The following is a 26,870-nucleotide window of genomic DNA, read 5'->3' on the forward strand; positions in this document are numbered from 1 at the left end:
AAGGTCAAGCTCATCAACTAATCCATCCCCATAAAATCAACCTATAGTTGTCAGGACCTATGGTCAGGACTTATTCTTTCAGTGGTACTTTTACATAACTTCTGCTCTAAATAGGAGCACGTTCATTATAATTTTGCTTCCCTGAGGCCCCCCTTGCACTATTAAAAATCACTGAGCACCCAAAGAGCTTCTGTTTATGTAGGTTTTATCTACTGAATTTGTCATACTCAAACTGCTATAATCATCTCTATTGTTCATCGGGAACATGAGTCAGTATCCTTTCTGGAAATGATGGAAGTTCAGGCTTTCCTTGGCTCAGACACCAGCAACATGGGCTTGAAAATCTTTGTTTCTGAGCACTCAGGATTAATGATATAACAAGAGTTGATATAAACAAAAAGAAGAAATTTCAAAACTGGGAAGATTCATACAGTAGTAACTATAATATTTTTGGGAAAAAAAAAAGCAAAACATCCCTAATGATTAATTAGAATAAGTTGGGAAGAACTTGAGGATGTCTGTAATACATGTTGAGGAGGTAATATTGGAACTAGGAAAAATGTCTTTTTATGACATCTCATCTTTTTGGAATACCTTTGTCAACATGGGTTTATGGATTCCTGTATGGCTCCTAAATATTTTTTTTAATCACACCCAAAGACAAACACTACTGCCAATACTACTATTAGTACTACTGCTAAAAACTAGAAGTTACTGTCCACCCACTACCCACCACTCACTGTCCCCATAATATGTTCCCATTATCTTACTCAACTGTGGCAAAGTATCAGTTCATTCCTGTTTTACAGGAGAAGAAACTGAGCACAGTGCTCAAGTACACAGAACTAGTAAATGTGGAGATGGAGGCAGCCCCTTGATTTATGATTATTCCTTGACTATTTCAATAAGGTTTCTCAATGGAATAAAATGTCAATGTTCAAAAATACTTTTTAGAAATATTGTTTCTCTTCATTCAAATGTTTCAAATATTATACTTGAGAAATAAAAACTGCTCCACCCATAGAAAGGGTTTTGAGAAGTTTGCAGGTGGATTCTTTATCAGCTGAGCCACAATGGGAGCTCAAGAATACTGGAATGGGTAGTCTATCCCTTCTCCAGCAGATCTTCCTGGTCCAGGAATCGAACTGGGGTCTCCAGCATTGCAGGCAGATTCTTTACCAACTGAGCTATCAGGGAAGCTTTGAGAGGTTTAAGTTTGCACAATCTATAGGACTCTTTTACGAAGTATTAAAACATAAATGGAGCCTTTGTAAAAACTGTGTAAAAACAGTTTGAGATTGACTTTCCATGGAGGGAAAAAGGAAATAAGTGAATTTTTTGTACATCTTTAAAATTTTATTAGTCTAATGTAATCATCGTCTACCCCTACAAAATTAGGAATTCACCAAAATGAAGAATACAGAATAGTTCATATATTTACCAACTCCTTTGGTTTCTATCTGATAAAAGTATAGGTGATTTACCACTAAACATGTGGACAACAGTGGTAGGAAATTCAGCCCAATTCTAGAGACACAACTAAAAGTTAAATCTGTTTAGAGACAAAAGGAAAGTAGGCCTATGAATTAGGGTGTGCATGTCTGCATTCCTAAAATTTAGAATATCCAATGATTATGTCCTTGTAGGAAACAATTTTTTTAAAAATTATGACTCACCAGGCAATCAGAACTCAACTTAGTTTTACATGTAATTATGGTGTTTCAGCCTTTCTCTGTATATGAATCTTCATAGGAACACCAGCAAAGTCCTACAGTGTATCAGAAAACTATCCTTTTAATAAGTATACCTTGAAAATTGGTTTTATATTAGTGTGAAGAATCCAAAATAAGATTTTATTTTGTATTAGTGTAGAGATAATTATGTAAAGCTAATTTCATTCCAGGACAAGAAACACAACATAATGTCTACTGCTAGAAACATTAAAATATGACAGAGGATGAGATGGCTTGATGGCATCACCGACTCTATGGGCATGAGTTTGTGTAAACTCCAGGAGTTGGTGATAGACAGGGAGGGCTGGAGTGCTGCGATTCATTGGGTTGCAAAGTGTTGGACACGAATGAACGACTGAACTGATGTTCTCATGTGTCTCAATGTTTAATAGTTCCTTTGAATGATTTATATAATTTGAGACCCCACTTTATAAACAAATTGCTTGTTGTGAATTCCTTAGAATACGGTTCTCCTAAATATCACTTAAGAAACAGAAACATTTTTATTTTAATTTCTGAGTAACTTGTTTCACACAGTCTAACACAGAGCTAAATAAAAATAATTTATGAAACAGTACTATTAAACCTTCATGTATAATTGATTCTATTCAGTCAATTGACAAATATGAACACGTATGCATGCATTCACTGTGGCTTCCGTCATGGCTCAGTGGTATACAATCCAGTGCTAATGCAGGAGATGTGTGTTCCATCCCTGGGTTGGGAAGCTCCCTTGAAGAGGAAATGGCAACCCATTCCAGTATTCTTGCCTGGGAAATCCCATGGAAAGAGGAGCCTGGCAGGCTACATACAGTCCATGAGATAGCAAAGAGCTGGACATGATTTAGAAACAAAAAAACAAAATGCATTCATAATACTTCTTGAATCACTCTCATGTGTTTGGTAAATTCATTCTATTTATAGCAAAAAGTGTCAAAAACTAAAAAGATAAATACCAGAACACCTGACCTGCCTCTTGAGAAATTTGTATGCAGGTCAGGAAGCAACAGTTAGAACTGGACATGGAACAACAGACTGGTTCCAAATAGGAAAAGGAGTGCGTCAAGGCTGTATATTGTCACCCTGCTTATTTAACTTATAAGCAGAGTACATCAGGAGAAACGCTGGGCTGGAAGAAGCACAAGCTGGAATCAAGATTGCCGGGAGAAATGTCAATAACCTTAGAAATGCAGATGACACCACCCTTATGGCAGAAAGTTAGAGGAACTAAAAAGCCTCTTGATGAAAGTGAAAGAGGAGAGTGAAAAAGTTGGCTTAAAGCTCAACATTCAGAAAACGAAGATCATGGCATCCGGTCCCATCACTTCATGGGAAATAGATGGGGAAACAGTGGAAACAGTGTCAGACTTTATTTTGGGGGGCTCCAAAGTCACTGCAGATGATGACTGCAGCCATGAAATTAAAAGACGCTTACTCCTTGGAAGGAAAGTTATGTCCAACCTAGATAGCATATTCAAAAGCAGAGACATTACTTTGCCAACAAAGTTCCGTCAATCAAGGCTGTGGTTTTTCCAGTGGTCATGTATGGATGTGAGAGTTGGACTGTGAAGAAGGCTGAGCACCGAAGAATTGATGCTTTTGAACTGTGGTGTTGGAGAAGACTCTTGAGAGTCCCTTGGACTGCAAGGAGATCCAACCAGTCCATTCTGAAGGAGATCAGCCCTGGGATTTCTTTGGAAGGAATGATGCTAAAGCTGAAACTCCAGTACTTTGGCCACCTCATGCGAAGAGTTGACTCATTGGAAAAGACTCTGATGCTGGGAGGGATTGGGGGCAAGAGGAGAAGGGGATGACAGAGGATGAGATGGCTGGATGGCATCACTGACTCGATGGACGTGAGTCTGAGTGAACTCCGGGAGTTGGTGATGGACAGGGAGGCCTGGCTTGCTGCGATTAATGGGGTCGCAAAGAGTTGGACATGACTGAGCGACTGAACTGAACTGAACTGAATGTATCACATGTTCAGTCCCTAAGTTGTATCTGACTCTTTGCAACTCCATTGACTGTAGCCCACCAGGCTCCTCTGTCCTTGGGACTTTCCAAGCAAGAATACTGAAGTGGGCTGCTAGTTCCTCCTCCAGGGGATGTCCCTGATGCAGGGATGGATCTGGTATCTCCTCTTTCTCCTACATTGGGGGGTGGATTCTTTATCACTGAACCAACTGGGAAGTCTTAGTGAATCATATGGTTTGGGTAAACTTGTACTTAAATAAACAGTGCTTTGATACAAAGCTTTTCCAGCAAAATATTTGACATTAAACAAGTAAGCATAACTTATTCAAAAGAATACATTAATGAATGGTTGAATATATCTTTTTAAGAATATCCCTCATATTGATAACTCTTTAAAATAAAAAGATACCAAAAAATATTGTTTGGCCCAGGGCTGACTGCAATTAAGTACAATCTGCATCATGCCTAAATTTCTCAGATCAAAGATTGGAGTATCTTTCCAATAATCATATAATTGAGATAATATGCAGTCAGCTTGTATATTATACATTCACTCAGCATGTTTTTATTGAATCCTACATGTATACATATTACTGTTCAATTAATGGTACGTAGAATTCAATAAAACATTCTTCCCATTTTCAAGCATTTATAGTCCAGTTAGTGAAATACAAATTTTATTTAACAAGTACTTATAATATATATTCCCTACATATGGTAAAATTCTAGAAATATCCTATAGAATTCTAAGAATTAACCACTATTGGGAATCAGAAGTGGCATATTAGAGACACAGAATTTGAATTGTATTTTGAAAATTAGTGAAAAGATAATGCCTTAAGACATGAAATGTAGGCAAGCAGTTCTTGCCTATTTCCTCATGTGCACTCAATTGCAGATGACAATTTATTTAACTATTTATTCCTTACATGAAACAAAATGTCTTTCCTCTAATGACCTGATGGGCAGAGTATATATCATGACATAAGCATATATATGCAGAGAGGAAACATTTATCTTTAGAGTACTGATAATCCTTTGTAATTCTGTAAGCTTATTTTTTTTAATTAAAATGGAATATTTATTAGCTCATTCGAACTGTGTAAGCCCCTGCAAGACAGGCGGGACAATTTTCAGTAATTCTGTGAAAGTGGCTAGGCCAATTTAAAGATGTGAAAACTGAGGCCATTGAAGAACCTTGAAACAAACAACCTTTTAGTACAGCTTTGGGAATTCAATACAGGAATTTTTTTTTTTTTAATTTTATTTTATTTTTAAACTTAACATAACTGTATTAGATTTGCCAAATATCAAAATGACTCCCATTTTAATTTCTCCTTTTACTATACCAGCCTTGTCTCTAACAAATAGGTTTAACATTTGGATACTATGTTCTGTTATTAAAGCAGCTCACCACCCATCTTTTATATGAGGCAGAAAATAGGTTTAAGCCTCTCCGGGGGAGCTCTTAACCTGGAAAGGAAGGAAATGCATCACAGGTGAAAGGCAGCAGAACAATGTGACCCACTGCTAATTTGCGGTGGTATTCATTTGGGTGGGATTTGACATTTCTGGGTAGGTGTATATTTGTGATTGATATTTCATTCTTTAAAGCACAGCCTTTAAAACAGCTGTGAAATGTCAAGTTATTAATTTACACATTGCAAAATGTAGTGTTAGGAAACCGATTTACATCTTTCCAAATTCAACCCCAGGGATACCAAACTCTGAGATCAGCACATCATGGAGAAGATTATCCCAATCAGCATAACTCTAAAAATTGCTTTAAACCTTCTGCTCTGCACATAGGCAAAGAGATCAGGAAGGTGTTCCAGTCCAGTCACAGGAGAGGCAACCAAAACTGGAAGAAGTGTAATTCCAAGGCTTAGTGTGAGGGGTGGGGCATTTTCCTTCTGGTTTATTATCATTTTTTCGAGTTATTTTATAACATCTTGGTGGGGGGTATGGGGCTGACAATTCAGTGCATTTCTGGTTTAATACAGTGAAACTATTTACGGAGAGGAGAGCTTCACCTTAAATAACATGTAAAACTCATTTTACAGATGTCTCCCTGAAATACTTTCATTGATTTTTCTCTCACAAAGTAGATGCACACTATAACCACAAAAAAGGGTAGTATTACCAAATCATGCCTCAGGCATGCATTTTAAGACACATGAAACACTTCCATAATAAACCGTTTGAGAGCAAATCCATGATGTAAAGTCCAAATTCTATTGGAAATAACACTGGAAATTGCAGTACAGTTGAAACAATTTTTAATCACACCTCTACTCTTTTTCAGTTTTAGAAGATTATATTAACTGGGTATAAATTTTATATTAAAACATTTAAATGAGCTTTGTGATTCAGTCATTAGGATAGGACAAAAAAAGACTAAAAGAAATAAAAGTGGTTCTCCTTTCCTTAAAGACATCTCTTACTACATACTTGACACTGACAAATTTTGAAGAACGAAGTTTAGATATTATTTATATCCACATACATACATATATATGCATATATACACACATACATGTAACTGACAAGCACAGCCAAATACACTGCTATGGATGAATGTCATAAAGTTAATATTAAGACAAATAATTCAGATATAAGTATTTATGTATTATGTACAATGTTTTTATATATCATGTACAATGCTACTTAAGTACAATTTAAAAATAGGCTAATCTCTGATTAAACTAACATGAAGGGTCAACTTGCAAATCAAACACATAAATTTGAGCTTTTACAAAAAATTAAGCTTTAATGGGAAAGACTAGAAATCTCTTCAAGAAAATTAGATATACCAAAGGAACATTTCATGCAAAGATGGGCTTGATAAAGGACAAAAATGGTATGGACCTAACAGAAGCAGAAGATATTAAGGAGAGATGGCAAGAATACACAGAAGAACTATACAAAAAAGATATTCATGACCCAGATAATCACGATGGTGTGATCACTGACCTAGAGCCAGACATCCTGGAATATGAAGTCAAGTGGGCCTTAGAAAGCATCACTATGAACAAAGCGAGTGGAGGTGATAGAATTCCAGTGGAGCTATTCCAAATCCTGAAAGGTGATGTGGTGAAAGTGCTACACTCAATATGCCAGCAAATTTGGAAAACTCAGCAGTGGCCACAGGACTGGAAAAGGTCAGTTTTCATTCCAATCCCAAAGAAAGGCAATGCCAAAGAATGCTCAAGCTACCGCACAATTGCACTCATCTCACACGCTAGTCAAGTAATGCTCAAAATGGAGGGTTCTGGGTGGGGAACACATGTATACCTGTGGCGGATTCATTTTGATATTTGGCAAAACTAATACAATTATGTAAAGTTTTAAAAATAAAATTAAAAAAAAAAAATTCTCCAAGCCAGGCTTCAGCAATATGTGAACCGTGAACTTCCTGATGTTCAAGCTGGTTTTAGGAAAGGCAGAGGAACCAGAGATCAAATTGCCAACATCCGCTGAATCATGGAAAAAGCAAGAGAGTTCCAGAAAAACATCTATTTCTGCTTTCTTGACTATGCCAAAGCCTTTGACTGTGTGGATCACAATAAACTGTGGAAAATTCTGAAAGAGATGGCAATACCAGACCACCTGATCTGCCTCTTGAGAAATTTGTATGTAGGTCAGGAAGCAACAGTTAGAACTGGACATGGAACAACGGACTGGTTCCAAATAGGAAAAGGAGTATGTCAAGGCTGTATATTGTCACCCTGTTTATTTAACTTATATGCAGAGTACATCAGGAGAAATGCTGGACTGGAAGAAACACAAGCTGGAATCCAGATTGCCGGGAGAAATATCAATAACCTCAGATATGCAGATGACACCACCCTTATGGCAGAAAGTGAAGAGGAACTAAAAAGCCTCCTGATGAAAGTGAAAGAGGAGAGTGAAAAAGTTGGCTTAAAGCTCAACATTCAGAAAAAGAATATCATGGCATCCAGTCCCATCACTTCATGGGAAATAGATGGGGAAACAGTGGAAACAGTGTCAGACTTTATTTCTGGGGACTCCAAAGTCACTGCAGATGATGACTGCAGCCATGAAATTAAAAGATGCTTACTCCTTGGAAGGACAGTTATGTCCAACCTAGATAGCATATTCAAAAGTAGAGACATTACTTTGCCAACAAAGGTTCGTCTAGTCAAGGCTATGGTTTTTCCTGTGGTCATGTATGGATGTGAGAGTTGGACTGTGAAGAAGGCTGAGCACTGAAGAAATGATGCTTTTGAACTGTGGTGTTGGAGAAGACTCTTGAGAGTCCCTTGGACTGTAAGGAGTTCCAACCAGTCCATTCTGAAGGAGATCAGCCCTGGGACTTCTTTGGAAGGAATGATGCTAAAGCTGAAACTCCAGTACTTTGGCCACCTCATGTGAAGAGTTGACTCATTGGAAAAGACTCTGATGCTGGGAGGGATTGGGGGCAGGAGGAGAAGGGGGCGACAGAGTATGAGATGGCTGGATGGCATCACTGACCCGATGGACGTGAGTCTGGGTGAACTCTGGGAGTTGGTGATGGACAGGGAGGCCTGGCGTACTGCAGTTCTTGGGGTCACAAAGAGTCGGACACAACTGAGCAACTGATCTAATCTGATCTGAAGCTTTAATGGTAAGTACCAGATTATAGGCAATTGGTAATGTCAGAAAAAGCCTGGGAAGTCTACATACAGAGGGTGGCTCCTGGGTCTACACCAAAACTAGACTATCTAGCCTAGAATTATTGACAAGATTCCAGGTGAGGTTTTGTGATTTTAAATAAACAGCAGAAAAGCATTCAGGTTATGAATCATCTCCATTTTATTTTACTGTCTATGTGCCATTTTCTCTGGAGTCATGCCACATTAACTCATTGATTCTAGACTTATTAGCTATATACAGCTCTTAATCAGGAACAACCTTTTTAGGATATTCCATAGATAAATATCCTTCTCTTAGCAAGTGCTATTCGTCTCTTTACCCAGAAGTTCAGTTATCATTTTCAAAACAAGATCATGTCAATAATTCTAAATCAACTCAATACACCTTTATAGTTTAAACAAACATATTTCTTTTTGCTCTCAGGATCTTCATGCTCTACAAGTTCTATACATTTTCCAGATTGTTATTAAAATCAGCATTGTATGCATCAATTTTCTGCTCAGTTTTTTTGTGTGTGTGGCAGTGATGAAGAAATAATAATAATAATATATAGAACAAGAATAATTGGTTAAGCCTGATGAATGAGCTAAGGCAATAGATGCTGTGTCTACTTAATATATTAAAACAAATAGGCAAACTATAATTCAATATTTTTATGATTTAATACAGAATAACACTAACCTTTGAATTTTTTTTATGATTTGGTAACTTAATCACTACTATATATTGTCCATCAAAGGATTCAGTTATTTTTCTGTTTTCTCTTTAGAGGTTTTTTTTGTATAAAATGTATCTTTTAATATTTTATTATTAATGTATCCAGATATGAGGCAAACTTTGTAAAAAAAATGTTTTAAAGTGAAATTATGCCTAGTTGGTTCTCTTATTAGGATTTACAGGTAATCAGAAGAGAAACAGGTTATAGGTCAGTAGTTTTAACTTCTCACTTCCTAGCTGGATCAGAAAAAAAGTAGTGGACTCAGGAGTGACACAAGAGAAGTTTCTAAGGTTCTGGTAATGTTCTTGATCTGAGCAATAGCTATATTGGTTTATTCAATAGGCAAACATCCATTAAACAAGTAAAGTTTTCTCTGTGTATCTTATGTTTTTTATGTTTTTAATTCATTTTTTAATTGGAGGAAAATTGCTTTACAATGCTGCCATGCTTTCTGCCATACAACAACGCTAATCAGCCATAATATAACATATATCATGTTTCAATGAAAAAGTTTACTTCAAAAGTGACTAGAAGCCTACTTAAAATAACTGAGAAAATGAGAAAGCTGACAGAAGGGGTCATAGCAATACACTAATTATATTACAATTGTTTGCCTAATACTAAAGAGAAAATATCAAAAAAGTTTTAAAAAGTTACTTTATTCTAATAAACATAATTAAACACTTATAATTTTATATTTGTGATTTTTTTATTCTTTTTTTTTTTAATTTTATTTTTAGACTTTACATAACTGTATTAGTTTGGAGGAGGGAGGAGGGTTCAGGATGGGGAACACGTGTATACCTGTGGTGGATTCATTTTGATTTTTTGATTCTTGTTATAGCATCTTGATTCTTGGTATAGCATCTTTCATTCTTGTTATAGTATTCAATTCTATGATTTTTATAGCATTAACTTGATATTTTAATATTTCACAGACAATAATCTGAGCAATATTTCTATTCCATATAAATAGTTTTGATTTTCTGTTAAAATTTTCCAGTGGGGTGTTTCAGTTAATTCCTCTTATAAAGATTAAATGTGATCAATTTTTTTGTTATTTCTAAAATAAATAGGTTTGGGAAATAGTTCTGAAGTTTAAATTGATACTAGTAAGGATGTTTGAGCAATTTTTTGCTATAACTGTAATTTAACATATTTCAATTTAAGCCATTGTCTTCAAAATAGGATTTTTATGAGGCACTTGATTTTTTTCTTTTTGTCATACAGCCCCTAAATTAATATATGCAAGATAATATACAATATATGAAGTATATTAATATATGGATGGCAATGAAATTAAGCAATTAATCCAAATCATAGGAAAATTAGCAGTGACTTTCAGAAATTTTTCAAAATGGTGAGGGGAATATGAACAAACATGTTATTGACAAAAATAGAGATAATAGTGTTGAAGAGAATTTTAATAGTATGAGAATGTTTTGGTGTGGTAAAATATGAGATAATTTTTTCTATTCATAATGTGGAAGAGAAATAGTTAAAAATAGGCAAATAATAATTTATGCCTTTGGTGATTATTTAATTCTGTATGTGTAATATGTTCACAGTTCATGTATTGCTGAAGCCTGGCTTGGAGAATTTTGAGCATTACTTTACTAGCCTGTGAGACGAGTGCTATTGTGCGGCAGTCTGAGCATTCTTTGGCATTGCCTTTCTTTGGGATTGGAATGAAAACTGACCTTTCCAGTCCTGTGGCCACTGCTGAGTTTTCCAAATTTGCTGGCATATTGAGTGTAGCACTTTCACAGCATCATCTTTCAGGCTTTGAAATAGCTCAACTGGGATTCCATCACCTCCACTACCTCCACTAGCTTTGTTCGTAGTGATGCTTTCTTTTTGTGTGTGTGTGTGTGTTTGTGTGTGTGTGTTTTCTTTTTTTTTTAATTTTATTTTATTTTTAAACTTTACATAATTGTATTAGTTTTGCCAAATATCAAAATGAATCCGTAGTGATGCTTTCTAAGGCCCACTTGACTTCACATTCCAGGATGTCTGGCTCTAGGTGAGTGATCACACCATCATGATTATCTTGGTCATGAAGATCTTTTTTGTACAGTTCTTCTGTGTATTCTTGACACCTCTTCTTAATATCTTCTGCTTCTGTTAGGTCCGTACCATTTCTATCCTTTATTGAGCCTATCTTTGCATGAAATGTTCCCTTGGTATCTCTAATTTTCTTGAAGAGATCTCTAGTCTTTCCCATTCTGTTGTTTTCCTCTATGTCTTTGCATTGATCGCTGAGGAAGGCTTTCTTATCTCTTCTTGCTATTCTTTGGAACTCTGCATTCAGATGCTTATATCTTTCCTTTTCTCCTTTGCTTTTCACTTCTCTTCTTTTCACAGCTCTTTGTAAGGCCTCCTCAGACAGCCATTTTACTTTTTGCATTTCTTTTCCATGGGGATGGTCTTGATCCCTGTCTCCTGTACAATGTCACGAACCTCCGTCCATAGTTCATCAGGCACTCTACCTATCAGATCTAGTCCTTTAAATCTATTTCTCACTTCCACTGTATAATCATAAGGAATTTGATTTAGGTCATACCTGAATGGTCTAGTGGTTTTCCCTACTTTCTTCAACCTGAGTAACTTTTCATATGTTTCATACAACAGAAATTATTGTTAAAATATGTAGTTTAAAAATGATATAAATGAAATTTATCCTTAGGCAGATTAAAAATTAACATATATGTGTGTATATGGATTATTATTTTATGAAATATTTATGGTGCTATTTTAAGTTAATTCAGAGAAATTTGGTGTGCTACCGTCCACAGTGTCACAAAGAGTTGGACACCACTTAGCAACCGAAAAAAAACAGCAAATTCTCTCAACAGGTTGGCATTAATAAACTCATTTTCTAGATGAGAAAGTTAATGCACAGAAGATCACACAGTATTCAATTTAGCTAAATTCTGAACTGAGTTCTTCCTGAATCTAAAAATGCTGCTTTGATTATATCACCCTAGAAACCCAAATGACAGTGAAATTTAAACAAACAACTGCATCCATAGAGTGAACTATCATTGTGTTGAATTTGAAAATTCTAACATTTCAAACATTAATATTTTAGATACTGGCTCATGAAATAGGCTAAATTTGGTGCGTATGAAGGAAAACCTAGATCAAGACTTTTAAAGTGATCTCAGCTATTAGACTAAATTAACATTTAGAGATGATAACTCTCTAACTATAAAATTAAAGATACTTTATACAGTTAACAATATCCTCTAGATAATCACTCCCACTGGCCTGCCCAACCACCAAGAAATGATGGTATCTTGGAAAAAATTCCTTGCAGGGTATTTCTTTAATTTGGATCATGCAGTTTTGGAAACAGGTATATGCTGTGTTCAAATCTGCCAGCAATATAGGAGAAAAAGGAAATGCGGATTCTACCCCAGGTCAGGAAGATCCCCTGGAGGAGGAAATGGCAACCCACTTCAGCACTCTTGCCTGAAAAATCTCATGGGTAGAGACTCATGGGCTGTAGTCCGAAGGGTCTCAAAGAGTCAGACACCACTAAGCATGCACACATGCACTGGGCTTCCAGAGTAGAATGTCTTTTATTAATAATAAAACTGATGACATTTTAAATTATACTTCTGTCAGTCAATTGGGCCCAAACTTGAGATGTTTAAAAAATAGTGCCATTATTTGACTCTTCTAAAATCTCAATTTTATGATAATTTTACTTACAAATAATGATTTAAAAACACTATCTAGACAGTTTTAGAAAGGTTCTCCTTCCTCAGTTTAGTTCAGTCGCTCCGTCGTGTCCGACTCTTTGCGACCCCATGAATTGCAGCATGCCAGGCCTCCCTGTCCATCACCAACTCATGGAGTTCACCCAAACTCATGTCCATCGAGTTGGTGATGCCATCCAGCCATCTCATCCTCTGTTGTCTCCTTCTCCTGCCCCCAATCCCTCCCAGCATCAGAGTCTTTTCCAATGAGTCAACTCTTCACATGAGGTGGCCAAAGTATTGGAGTTTCAGCTTTAGCATCATTCCTTCCAAAGAAGTCCCAGGACTGATCTCCTTTCGAATGGACTGGATGGATATCCTTGCAGTCTTCCCGTCAAATGATGAGACAGCTAGTTAATGATGTGTTTCAGAGGGAATTTTGCAAGTAAAGAAATATTTAGGGCTAATACAACCAAGCAAAATTTCTCTCTAGAATAGTTATTTTACTGGTGGAATTCTAGTTACATTATTCTAAGCATTAAGAACATATTTGCAATATAAGAACACATTTATTTAAGAAATAATTGGCAATGTAAGATTGAGCTAATTGGTAAAAAACATTCCCAAAGTAGCCACATGTCTTGCACAGAACAACTCAACACTTCCAAAGTATCAAGCTGCTCTTTCCCAGATAAACATGAATCATAATATTGCTACTAAAAATGTTCATTAAGCTAAATGAGAGTGCAATTTACTTCCAAAAAATCTTAAGTGTTCCAATGTTCTGTCAAGAGAAATTGTGCATTTTTATGCAATCATGTTGTACAAAATATGTTTATTAACTTTAGTGTGATAAAACTTCTGATTTCAGGAATATTTTCCATCACTCAAGAATATTGATCTTCTAAGAACCTCAAATGCAGTTTCAAATATAATGCTAAATTGTGTAGGTTATAAATACATGGGAATATTCATAATTTTATTTAAATTTTTATTTTTTTCATCATTCAAATTAAAAACTTCATTTGTTAAAAAAAAACTGAGTCCACTAAATCAAATTTATACGGCAACTGTGCTATGTTCTATGTTCTAGAAATATATCTGTATCAAGGTAAATATTAATATTTTTTATCTTGATTTTAAAACAAGTAAAATATTTGTCCTTGGTTTTCTCAGTTTGGTTATAAGAACTATGTGCCTAAAGTGCTGATTGAATTTAAGAAAACTTTTTATTGAATTCTATTTTCAGCAATATTGTGTAATCCTCACACTACAAACATTGCTACAAATTACTAAATTATAGAAAAATTTAAATGAGTAAATAAATGCCTTGAAAAAAATTAAGAGAAATCATCTTAAGGCCAAAAGCACTCCTGGAAAATAGATCTATGAAGGTACAGGATTCTCTAATCTGCAATATATCACAAGCTTATCTGTGAATCGAAGTAGCTTTAGGATTTTAGGGCACAGGGAAAGGATTAAGTTATTGAAAATCCAGCTTCCCTGGTAGCTCAGCTGGTAAAGAATCTATCTGCATGCAATGCAGGAGATCCTAGTTTGATTCCTGGGTTGGGAGGATCTCCTGGAGAAGGGATAGGCTACCCACTCCAAGGGATAGGCTACCCACTCCAGTATTCTTGGGCTTCCCTGGTGGCTCAGCTACAAGGTGGTAAAGAATCCTCCCACAATGCAGGAGACCTGGGTTTGATCCCTTGGTTAGGCAGATCCTCTGGATATGAATAGAAGTAGCTTTAGGATTGTAGGCCACAAGGAGATGATTAAGCTATACTGAGGGGTTAGCTTAAAGACCATGTATCATGAATCTATAATACAGAAAATGGGCACAATAGGGAAAACACTTTTCACAAAACAATGCAGATACAAAATGTTTAAGTCTCTACCACAGACTTAGCTCTTTATAAAGGAAAATGAATTGCTTTAAAAGTTTTTGCCACTGGTTAGCCCTCACAATGACCTGGGACCCTATTTTATACGACTTTCATTGCCTGTAACACACACATACCATGCAAGTACAGTCATTCATGCAACTGATGTCTCAGGCATACGTAATTACCAGTACAGAGTTTCAACAAATAGATGCTTTTAACATGAAAGGAAAACTTAATTTAAAAACACTCGGAAAGAAATAATACTGACTGAAAGTTGGCAACCAAAACAAGCATCAAAAATGCAAATAATACAAAATCTAGATACCAAAAAACTCATTCCTATTGTAAGAAATGAATGATTACACACACACACACACACACACACACACACACACACAGGTATATGTGTATACATGAATATAAATGTTATACGTACAGAATTTAATGCAAGAACAAAAAATGAGTAGAGAGCAGGAGCTTATTAAAATGACCAGGAATACTGAAAGATAAAAAAAATATAATTCTTAATAACAAAATAAAAATATTAGTATTAACGTTTAGTGAAATTCTTAAATAAAACAGTAGAAATCTAATCTGAACATTCTCCACTGCATGCAACTATGATAAAGAAAGAATAAGAGATGTGTGTAGAAACAGAGTTTAGGAAAGAGAAGGCTCAAAATATATCCAGTTAGAGTTCTAGAATAAAGAAAATAGTATGAGTTTAAAAATCTTCACTAGGTTAATGATTTTGAAATTAAATTACTGAACAATGTGAATCCACATTTTCAGAAAGCAGATAACAACAGACATTATAAATGAAATCCACTAATAGAAATCTCTATCATAAATTTCAGAACATTAAATGAAAATATCTTTAAAGTAATCAGAGATAAATATGTGTATACTACAAAAAATATATATTTTTATACACAGATACAAATACAAACACCCACATATATAAAGGGATCATCATGAATTACATATCTGAATTCGTAAAAGTGACATTGAAACTGAGATTAAGAGCACTAATACTTTAGATTGTGGTGGTAAGATAAAATAACATCAAAGTATATATACACAAAACTTTGCAAGCTTAGAATTCTCTCCCAAGGAATTTATCTTTAAAGAGTGGATAACAAGTAAAGATAATATCATAGAAATGCTGATAAAAACATGAACACATAAATGCTTTATTTATGTATTTATTGTTTTGTTTGCACCATGCAGCATGTGGGATCTTAGTTCCTCCCATATGAACACCCGTTCCCCCTGCATTGGAAGTACGGAGTCTTAACCAATGGGCCACCAGGCAAGTCCCTAAAATTTAAAATTTAGAAAAAAAAAAAAAAATTCCCCAAACTTCTGTCTAAAAGCTACTGTATTAATCTGAATTTTGAAAGCAAAAGAAAAAAAAATATTATGAGTTTATCTCAACAAACATCACTAATTTTTGAAGTTAGAAAACATAAAACAGACAGACTTACTAGCTGGATAGAAATAGCACACAGGTCAAGGAGAGGCAAATATTTTTGAATATGGGACCGTCCTCCTGGTATAGGCAAAAGTCCTCTTCCTGAGCTTTAGATTTTATTTTTTGCTATTCTCTAAGTATCTACTAATTATTATATTCATAGTATATTTCATAATATAATTGTTAATATACATACTAGTTAGCATCCTGCTCTTAGCATTTATGGAAATACTTCCAATGATATAACGTACTTGATGATTAATGTATGTTTCTGGAAGAAATTCTTTACAAGTAAAAGCAAGTGAAATTTCTGCTATCAAAGCCCACTAACCTTCAAAGCCAGATTCTCAAAAGTCTTCTCTTCCTATTGTCAGACCACCAGGCTGGGGAATCTGACATAGGGTTCAGGACTTTCACTCTTGTGGAAGACTTGTGTGGTACAATTATTTTCCAGTTTGTGGGTCGCCTATGCAGCTTGTACGGGATTTGATTTTATCCCAATTGTGCCCCTCCTACTGTCTCACTGTGGGTTTTTCTTTGTCTATGGATGCAGGGTATTTTTTGGTAAGTTCCAGTATGTGCTTTTGTCAGTGGTTATACTTCATTAGTTGAATTTTTCTGTGCTTGATGCTATTTGACCTACTCCCTCCAAGACATCAAGTATTTAATAAGTTATTTCTCACAAACACATATTTAACACTTTAAAATGAGAAAACTTTATGCTAAGACCAGACATAGATGTTTTGATTTAGAGTCTAACAAGTGGACAGCTTTCCACAGTATTTTTTTCCTTCTGCGTCAGAATAAAATGGCTGAAAAACCTGAGTAGACTCTATTACTCTGAAATATGGGCAGATATATAGAATAAACTTCTATTATTGTCTCATCAGCAGGATCAGAATTTACTTTTATTATCAAGGTTACTATAATTTGTTTTATCTTGTTCCCAGAGCATTCCCCTTCCCAGACACCTGCAGTATTTTCAAATATTAATAATAATTTAAGAATAAAATTAAAAATACAGTTAGCATTTTGAAAAGAGGAGAGGTCTTAGTTGACTACAGGAATTTTGAATAAATTAATATTTTCTTTGTGTTAACCTACGTATGTCTGACACACTTTACATATTGGTTACCCTCTGTATCCTATTTCTCAGAATATATGCCCTTCTTGATATTTCTTCTGGATGTTTAAAGCCCATCAGATCTATTTCTCATCATCAGATCCTACTTCTCAGAATATATGCCCTTCTTGATGTTTCTTCTGGATGTTTAAAGCCCATCAGATCTATTTCTCATCATCAGATCCTACTTCTCAGAATATATGCCCTTCTTGATGTTTCTTCTGGATGTTTAAAGCCCATCAGATCTAAATCAGTTGTAGACCCAAAATACATATCTTTCCTTACTTTTACTTCTACCCTCGTTAAACTCATATTGATCTATGATTGTTTGATATGAAAACAAAGTGATGTTTGAAAAAAATGAAATTGAATGTGAAAAATGGATGAACTCAACTTTAGAGAAGATGTAGGCAAATATTGTCAACATAAGAGTATAAGATACACTATTTTAAGTTTCAGGCATACCTTCTGTGTTAGCAGGCATAAAAACAACAGTAATCTCATTGTATATCCATCAGAACTCTTGGGTGACCAGGTACATTGTCAATAAGAATCAATATTTTGAATTTTTTTTTTTCTGAGCAGTAGGCCACACTGCAAACTTAAAATATTCAGCAATCTCAAACCATGTTATAAACCATGTTGTGTGTTATTTCCTATTTATAGAGCATAGATAGAATAAATTTAGCATCGTTCTTCAGGGTCCTAGGATACTTAGAATGGTAAATTACCATTGGATTTAACTTAAAATCTCATGCTGCATTCACTCCTAACAAGAGTCAGCTTGTTTTTTGAAGAGTAAAAGCCAGGCATCAGCTACTCGTCTCTAGCTGTGAAAGTCCTATGTACACCTCCCTATGTAGGGCTGTTTGGGCCATGCTGAAAATCTGCTGTTCAGTGTGGTCCCCTTCATTATCTTAGCTGGATCTTCTGGATACCTTGCTGAAGCTTCTACATCAGCACTTGCTGCTTCAGCTTGCACTTCTATGTCACAGCTTCTTTCCTTAAACCTCGTGCATCGACCTCCTAAAGTGTCAATCTTTTTCCCTGAAGTTTCTTCCCCTCTCAGCCTTCATAGAATTAAATACTTAGGGCCTTGCCTTGGTTTAGGCTTGGCTTAAGGAAATGTGGGACTGGTCTGATCTTCTATCCAGCTGAACAAAACTTTCTCCATATCAGAAATAAGGCTGTATCACTTTCTTATCATTTGTGGCAATTAACAATGTAGCACTTTTAATTTCCTTCAATAACTTTTCCTTTGCATTCACAGCTTGGCTGTTTGACACAAGAGGCCTTGCTTTAGACCTGCTCAGCATTTGCATGCCTTCCTCACTAAGCTTAATAATTTTTAGCTTTTGATTTAAAATGAAAGACATGTGCCTCTTCCTTTCTCTTGAATACTTAGAGGTCACTGTAGGGTTATTAACTGGCCTAATTTCAATATTATTGTATCTCAAGGAGTAGGGAGGTTGGAGGAGAGGGAGAGAGACCAGGGAATGGTGGTTAGCGGACAGTCTGAACACACAAATGTTTATCAATAAAGTTCACTATCTTAGATGAGCACTGTTTGTGGTACCCCCAAACAATTATAATAGTAACATCAAAGATAACCATAAGAAATAATAATAAAGTTTGAAAAATTGTGAGACTTACCAAACTGTGACCTAGAGACAAAGTGAACAAATGCTGTTGGAAACAAATGGCATTAATAGACATACTCAATACAGGGAAGCCACAAACTTTCAATTTGTAGAAAAATGCAGTATCTGTGAAGCTCAACAAAACAAGGTAAACCCGTATATAAAAAATGGTTTTGGAGTGGTAAGAAGCTATCTTTTAAGTTATATTATATAACCTACTGCATGAGGACGATATAAAGAAGAATTTTAGGGTACCATTTATTAAGATGGAGGAAGACACAGCCAAATTTAATTAAATGCTTAATATTTTTCAAGGTTATATGAGGCTTAGTCTGTGAAGAGATAGCAGTTGAGAAAAGGCAAATAGAATAGACATGAACCACTTCCGTTTTCTCTCTCTAATAGGTGGTATAGCTTGGCAATATTAATATTTTACCCTCTTCTTCCTGTTAGCATCATGTGCTGGTTATACTTGTCTGCTGGTAATGGAAATCTAGAAACTTAAAGTTGAACTACTTCTGATTAATAAGTCTGGTCACAGAGGGAAATCTATTTCTAATCAGAAGGAAACACTTGAAAACTTGTGTTTTTAATTATTAACTATATATACTTCTAATGAATATTCATGTACATATAACAAATATTCCTTGCTCAAGAGTAACATTCAGCATGTTTAATATTCAAGGTGACATTCAAAATATTTAACTTGTGTAGAATGGGCTTTGATCAACAGGCACCAGGAAGGGATGAACAGGTGTCTCCCTGCTGAATGTAAGCCTTTTGTACAGTCATTCTTTCTACCAACTGCTGATTGATAGAATGATTACACGATTTTGTATAAGCTAACAAAATCACTTATCGACATTCATGTTTATAAACTGAACTACTTTCAAAGATCAAATGAACTAGATTAACTTTAACTTCCTATATGATATCTCAGTTAACCTCAAATTTGGAATTCACTTCATTATGTGCAATACATAGATAAAAATCTATTTTGGAATATTAAGAAAAAATAATTCAGAAAATTTATAACATGTCAAGTGGCACTACATGCAAAAATATTTGCAAGTGTTTTGGGAAAAATGTTATAAAGTTGTTAAACATTTTGTGTCAGTTGATCAAATTTTTTATACCTTGATGAGGTCATTTCATTTTCCTAACTTGCTAAGCAAACAGCCTCCACGTTGATTCTTCTGGCTCCATTGAATTTAATGCAGACCCCTTTATCCAAATGTCAGGAGAGCCACTGAATATTTAGTTTCAGTTCATATTTTCCTAACAAAGCTGTTAAGTGCTCAAATAAGAACATATAAACTGAACTCAACAGTAAAAAGTCCGCATTTCCACTTAACTTCCTGATAAGCTCTGAGGAGGCTGAGTGAGCTAATGGAAAGTTAAATAGCCTGAAAGAAGAAAACATGGAAGTTAAATGACGAGGCTTCTCTTTGACGCCTTTATTCTTGGCTGCCTGCAGAATTCAAATGTTTTGCAGAACAGATACTGTAGGATAGATCTGTGTTGTGAGATTTTTCAAAACAGAAAAGAATGGTAATTGTTTATATTATAAATTAATTAATTTCAAACAGCTACAAATAAGATGTACATTTGAAAACAATAAAATATTTATTCCAATGAAAAATATATAGATAATTTACCAAATATAATAGTCATATTATTTATCTAATTTCAATGTTTATCAATCTATCTATATTTTAAGATGACATATACACACTATGAAGCTATTTTAATAAAAAAAAGTAAATCCAATTCTGAACATGAACTATGCTAAAGTTGTTCTTGTTCAGTCACCCAGTCATGTCCAACTATTTGTGATTGGCTATAGAGTTACAACCACACTAAAATTATAATATTCTACAGAGAGTGTTGGAGAAGACTCTTGAGAGTCCCTTGGACTACAAGGAGATCCAACCAGTCCATCCTAAAGGCGATAAGTCCTGGGTATTCATTGGAAGGACTGATGCTGAAGCTGAAACTCCAATACTTTGGCCACCTCATGCAAAGAGTTGGGGAGGGAGGATGGAGGAGGGTTCAGGATGGGGAACACATGTATACCTGTGGCGGATTCATTTTGATATTTGGCAAAACTAATACAGTTATGTAAAGTTTAAAAATAAAATAAAATTAAAAAAAAAAAAAAAAAAAAAAAAAGAGTTGACTCATTGGAAAAGACCCTGATGCTGGGAGGGATTGGGGGCAGGAGGAGAAGGGGACGACAGAGGATGAGATGGCTGGATGGCATCACTGCCTCGATGGACGTGGGTTTGAGTGAACTTCGGGAGTTGGTGATGGACAGGGAGGCCTGGCGTGCTGCGATTCATGGGTTTTCAAAGAGTTGGACATGACTGAATGACTGAACTGACTGACTAACAGAGAGCAAAATATGTCAACATAGACCCAATTTAATGTACAGCACTCTGATAAAGTGGAATTAACTGTAGGTTTTAAAATTGTATTTAGAACAGGTAAATTTTATTTTTATTTTCAAGGACTATTACTATGGACACCAAGAGTCTATGATTTATAGAAAATGACAGGTGATAATGTAACCATTACTATGAAAGGAAATATACATTTAAAATTTTAATATTAGTGAATATCTTGTTGCCTAAATAGCCTCCTCCAATAAAACTATATCGTAATTTCTGTTTTGTCTAATTTACCTGCATTTTTAATTTACAGATGGTTTTTAATGACATACAAAGTGACAGTTTTCAATTTTTATGGGAGAGAAAAAATATTGACCATGAATGAGAAATAGCATCAATACTGAAGAGGGCCAAGGTAAAATGTTACTGAAGAAAAATGGAAAATATTTAAAAACATAGTTTCTGTGTGGAAAGATGAGTACTATGGAAATACCCTTAAACTCAGTGGTTAAAGAGTCTATTTGAATGGCCTCAATGATAAAAACAAATTGTAAGGGATACTTCGAGGGTAAAACTTTTGTGTAAAATTATTTTAATATTCTCTCTGTTGTTTTCTGAGTATAAATACTAGCTCATGTGTATATAGTAGCCAGATATAAGAGTTGAGGGAATATTTTCTTAATGATTACTTATAAGATATATTTGAAATAGGACATTTTATCAGCCAAGTTTGGAGTTACACCAGTTTCTGATCATTCCTGGCAAGGCTATTTCATCAGAAACATAAAGCAAGAAAGACCAAAATCTCTTTATCACGATTAAATGAGCTGGAATATGTGGAGGGATTATTTTAACATATACCAATCAATCATGACGTAGAAAAACATGTGATGTACTGATGAAACATGTAGCATGGCCATTAAATCTGGGACAGAGATACTATTTTATCTGTATGGTAATATACAATATGCACACAAAATATGCTAATATACCCATATTAACATACGCTTATATCACCAGAATCACATCACTCTGGTGTTAAAATCAGATAATGAATCATTTATAGGCATTTTCAATAATGAATTTCATTTTTATTCATTTTTCCTTGACTCAGTGTGTACTTCATTCCCATTTCACCCAGTTATACCTGCAGTCAATTATTACACAAATATTAGAAGCAAAGCAGGAGACAAGCAATTTAAATATGTATCAGTAATACAGTGTCAATTGATATCAAGTCGGACACGACTGAAGCGACTGCAGCAGCAGCAGCAGCAGAAATGAACAGAGGGAGACAGCAGCTAAGGGACTTGATCATGATACATCCTTAAGAGAGACTTGTTTCCCTTTTGTAATCATGTGACAGACATGGACTCTGTTTAGACTATAGCTCTGAGATGTGATACTCATTTAACATCTATCGCCACCTGGGTTAAATATATTGGAAAGGTTTATGAAAGAGTGGAATACTAATTGACAGTACTGATCATGTAAAATACATCTGCATTTATGTCTTTGGGTTTTACAAGGCCTTATTAGTATCTTGTGACAGTTCAGTCCAGATTGTTCCTCCCATTTCTAATCATCCAAAATTCTACATATCCTTACTGCCTCAGTTTTATTTTTATTACCTTGACAGACAGAAGGTATTTAAAAATTCCCAGCACAAATTCAAATCAGTCAGTGCCTGAGAAAAATAAAAAGAATTTACAACAGTCACAGTCCTGGAGGGAATGACAATGCGCATTTTCTTTAGTATTTATGTATATGAAACACTGTAGATACAGACTCAGGCATTATGAGGCTTAAAGCTTATACAATTAGTGGCAGTGGTGAGCTATTTTTAAAAAGTAATACTAAATATAATACCTTGACATTCTGACTAAAGGGATAATAATGTGAACACATTTATAAGTTTTGCTAGAGTCTTGGAAAGGTACATGAAATGCTCTCAAATTAAAAAATTAAAAAAAGTAAAACCCTGACAAATCAATAAAACTAATGTTCTCTGGGTAGGGAATGTATCAGATTTATCTCATATTATTTGATTTAAGGCAGACAAGGATATTTTTCACAACTTAGATTTAAGCAACTTGTGCTTGATAACCCATGTTTTGATTGTTCCTTAACTATTTTATATGTTTGTTTGCTTCCTTAATTGTTTTATATGGTGTCTCTGATCAGATCTCAAAACAATCTAGCCCTTAGGTCTTTATTCCAACGATTCTAAAATGGGCAATGGTTAACTTATAAAAACTAAAAACTTTGCAGAAATATAGAAGGAAGTGCTGCTTTGAAAACCATAAAAGATTGGCAAAGGCACTCATGCATACATAAGGAGAAATAACAACTAGTGGTACTCAACTAGCAAGATATTACTTTGGACAAAGTTAAGTGGGTTTGAGGGATACGATTTGATACCAATTTATGTGGATTACAAGAACATATTTGCTTTGAAAGTTTTAGTTTCAAAGTAAGCGTTATTTCAGTATAGCTTAGATGCCAGTATAACCTTCGTTAAGCTATTTTTTCTTCTTCTCAAATTCTCTATCATAATATAAAACTGAAATTAACATGGATAGTAAGGATGAGCACTTTACATGTACTGCTCCATTAAAGCCTTACAAATGTACACCGTGTGTTAGATACTAAATTACTTTATTTACATTGGCAAATACGCTAAATGACATGCCTAAAGTAACACAGGCTGTATATTGTCACTCTGCTTATTTAACTTTTATGCAGAGCACATCTTGAGAAACGCTGGGCTGGAAGAAGCACAAACTGGAATCAAGATTGCCGGGAGAAATATCAATAACCTCAGATATGCAGATGACACCACCCTTATGACAGAAAGTGAAGAGGAACTAAAAAGCCTCTTGATGAAAGTGAAAGAGGAGAGTGAAAAAGTTGGCTTAAAGCTCAACATTCAGAAAACTAAGATCATGGCATCTGGTCCCATCATTTCATGGCCGATAGATGGGGAAACATTGGAAACAGCGTCAGACTTTATTTTTTGCGGCTCCAAAATCACTGCAGATGGTGATTGCAGGCATGAAATTAAAAGATGCTTACTCCTTGAAAGGAAAGTTATGACCAACCTAGACAGCATATTCAGAAGCAGAGACATTACTTTGCCAACATAGGTCCATCTAGTCAAGGCTATGGTTTTTCTAGTGGTCATGTATGGATGTGAGAGTTGGACTGTGAAGAAAGCTGAGCACTGAAGAATTGATGCTTTTGAACTGTGGTGTTGAAGAAGACTTTTGAGAGTCCCTCGGACTGCAAGGATATACAACGAATCCATCCTAAAGGAGATCAGTCTTGGGTGTACATTGGAAGGACTGATGCTGAAGCTGAAACTCCAATACATTGGCCACTTGATGAGATGAGCTGACTCATTTGAAATGACCCTGATGCTGGGAGGGATTGGGGGCAGGAGGAGAAGGGGACAACACAGGATAAGATGGTTGGATGACATCACCGACTAGGTGGACATGGGTTTGGGTGGACCCTGGGAGTTGGTGATGGACAGGGAGGCCTGGCGTGCTGTGGTTCATGGAGTCGCAAAGAGTTGGACAGGACTGAGTGACTGAACTGAATTGAAGTCCTAACTCTCAGTATTTTGGAATGGGACTGTATGTAGATATAGCATCTTTAAAGAGGAAATTAAATTAAAATGGGTTCATTAGGATAGACCCTAATCTAATATTACTGGTGTCTTTATAAGAAGAAGAGATTAGGATACACCCAGAAGGAATTACTTGGAGACACAAAGAAGACTGTCAGCTACAAGCCATCAAGAAAGGCCCAGGAAAAAACCCACTCTGGCAACACTGATCTTCAACTTCTATCCTCTAAAACTGTGACAAAAGAAATGTCTGTGGTTTAAGCCATCCATTCTGAGGTATTTTGGTATGGCATTCCTTGAAACTAATACGGAATATATATATATATATATATATATATATATATATATATATATATTTATTTAAATTGATTTAGGGCATGCTTCCCTAGTGGCTCAGATGGTAAAGTGTCTGTCTGCAATGCAGGAGACCCAGGTTCGATCCCTGGGTTGGGAAGATCCCCTGGAGAAGGAAATGGCAGCCCACTCCAGTATTCTTGCCTGGAAAATCCCATGGTAAAATATAAAATCCCTGGTAGGCTACTGTCCATGGGGTTGCAAAGAGTTGGACACTACTTAGCGACTTCACTTCTAAACTTCATTTTATAAATATTCTTCTATTTTATTGAAATTGATTTCTTATTTCATAACAAGTAAACTAGGAATAAATTAAAATAACAAATATTCCATTATCATGTCTTGCATAAATCAAACTTTCCTGTGTCATTTGAGATTTCAATTTTATTACAGTGTATTCTAGCAATGTTTTCTCTCAAGTTTATATGCTGAGGATAATTACACTGGGAATTTGAGAAGCAGAAATTCAGTCATATAGGCTTTTACAGGGGAAAATATATATAAAACCACTATATATTTTGACCTATTACTATTGAATTACATGAAAATTATCAATGAACCATAGACTATTATGCCAGAATAATCAAAATTTCAAAAGGAAATCTCATACTATCAACTTTCCACTTAAATTTATTTGAAAATAAATTTCTTATTAATTTTGCTAATATGCAACATGTTTCTCAAGTGGAAAGCAGCTTCTCTCAAATGGACTAATTATTAAAATAAATTTAAATATATTAAAATAATGTTACAATAATTATGTAATAGTAGATATACATTATAAATAGCTTGAGAAGAGAATAAGTAAATGAATTTGAAATTAGTACTCATCACTCATTTCAGATTATTTTATGTTCACCATTTCTGACATCATGACACCAAACATTTTTTTATGTTGATGTACTCTATGTAATCAAATATTTGCTACACATATACAAATTGTTGCTGTATTGATATATATTTAATTGCATCTTTTTCACCTTACTTTTTACATTTCCACATTTTCAGAAATTTCAAGGTATTTTTTACATTAACAGTGTTCAGCATATGTCTTTTTTCATATGAAGAGTCAATGATGTCACAGCTTGCTTCCCTCTATGTGGATTATTTGACAACTAAGCAGTAATTCCCCAAAGTTTAAGAGGTAGCCTTCATTGTTCACAATGACTTTCTGTATAAAAACCCAATATGTCAGGTGTTGGTATCACCAATGGTGTTTGTCAACAAGCATTGCAGATACCATCTGAAGACCAAAACTGGAAAGTACTGGAAAGTATTCAACAAATGCTTACCAAGGCATCATTTGGGATTGATTCTTCCTAATTAAATGAACATGATGGGACAGGTGATACTGTCTAAGTAATTCCAAAACAATAAGTAATGAAATAGATAATATCTCTTTAAATAGTTTAAGTACTGGGGAGGGGAGAAAATGATTAATCTATATACTGAAAGTTTTAAAGTCAAAAAAGAAAGAATGATATGTCAGCTAAGTTTTATGGCCATATTTTGTAATATGCATTATTGTGAGAAGTTCAGTGGGAGGGGAAGAACTATTGAAATTTCCAAACACTGGAAAATATG

Source organism: Bubalus bubalis, chromosome 13 (assembly GCF_019923935.1).
Source record: "Bubalus bubalis isolate 160015118507 breed Murrah chromosome 13, NDDB_SH_1, whole genome shotgun sequence".
NCBI classification, from domain to species: domain Eukaryota; kingdom Metazoa; phylum Chordata; class Mammalia; order Artiodactyla; family Bovidae; genus Bubalus; species Bubalus bubalis.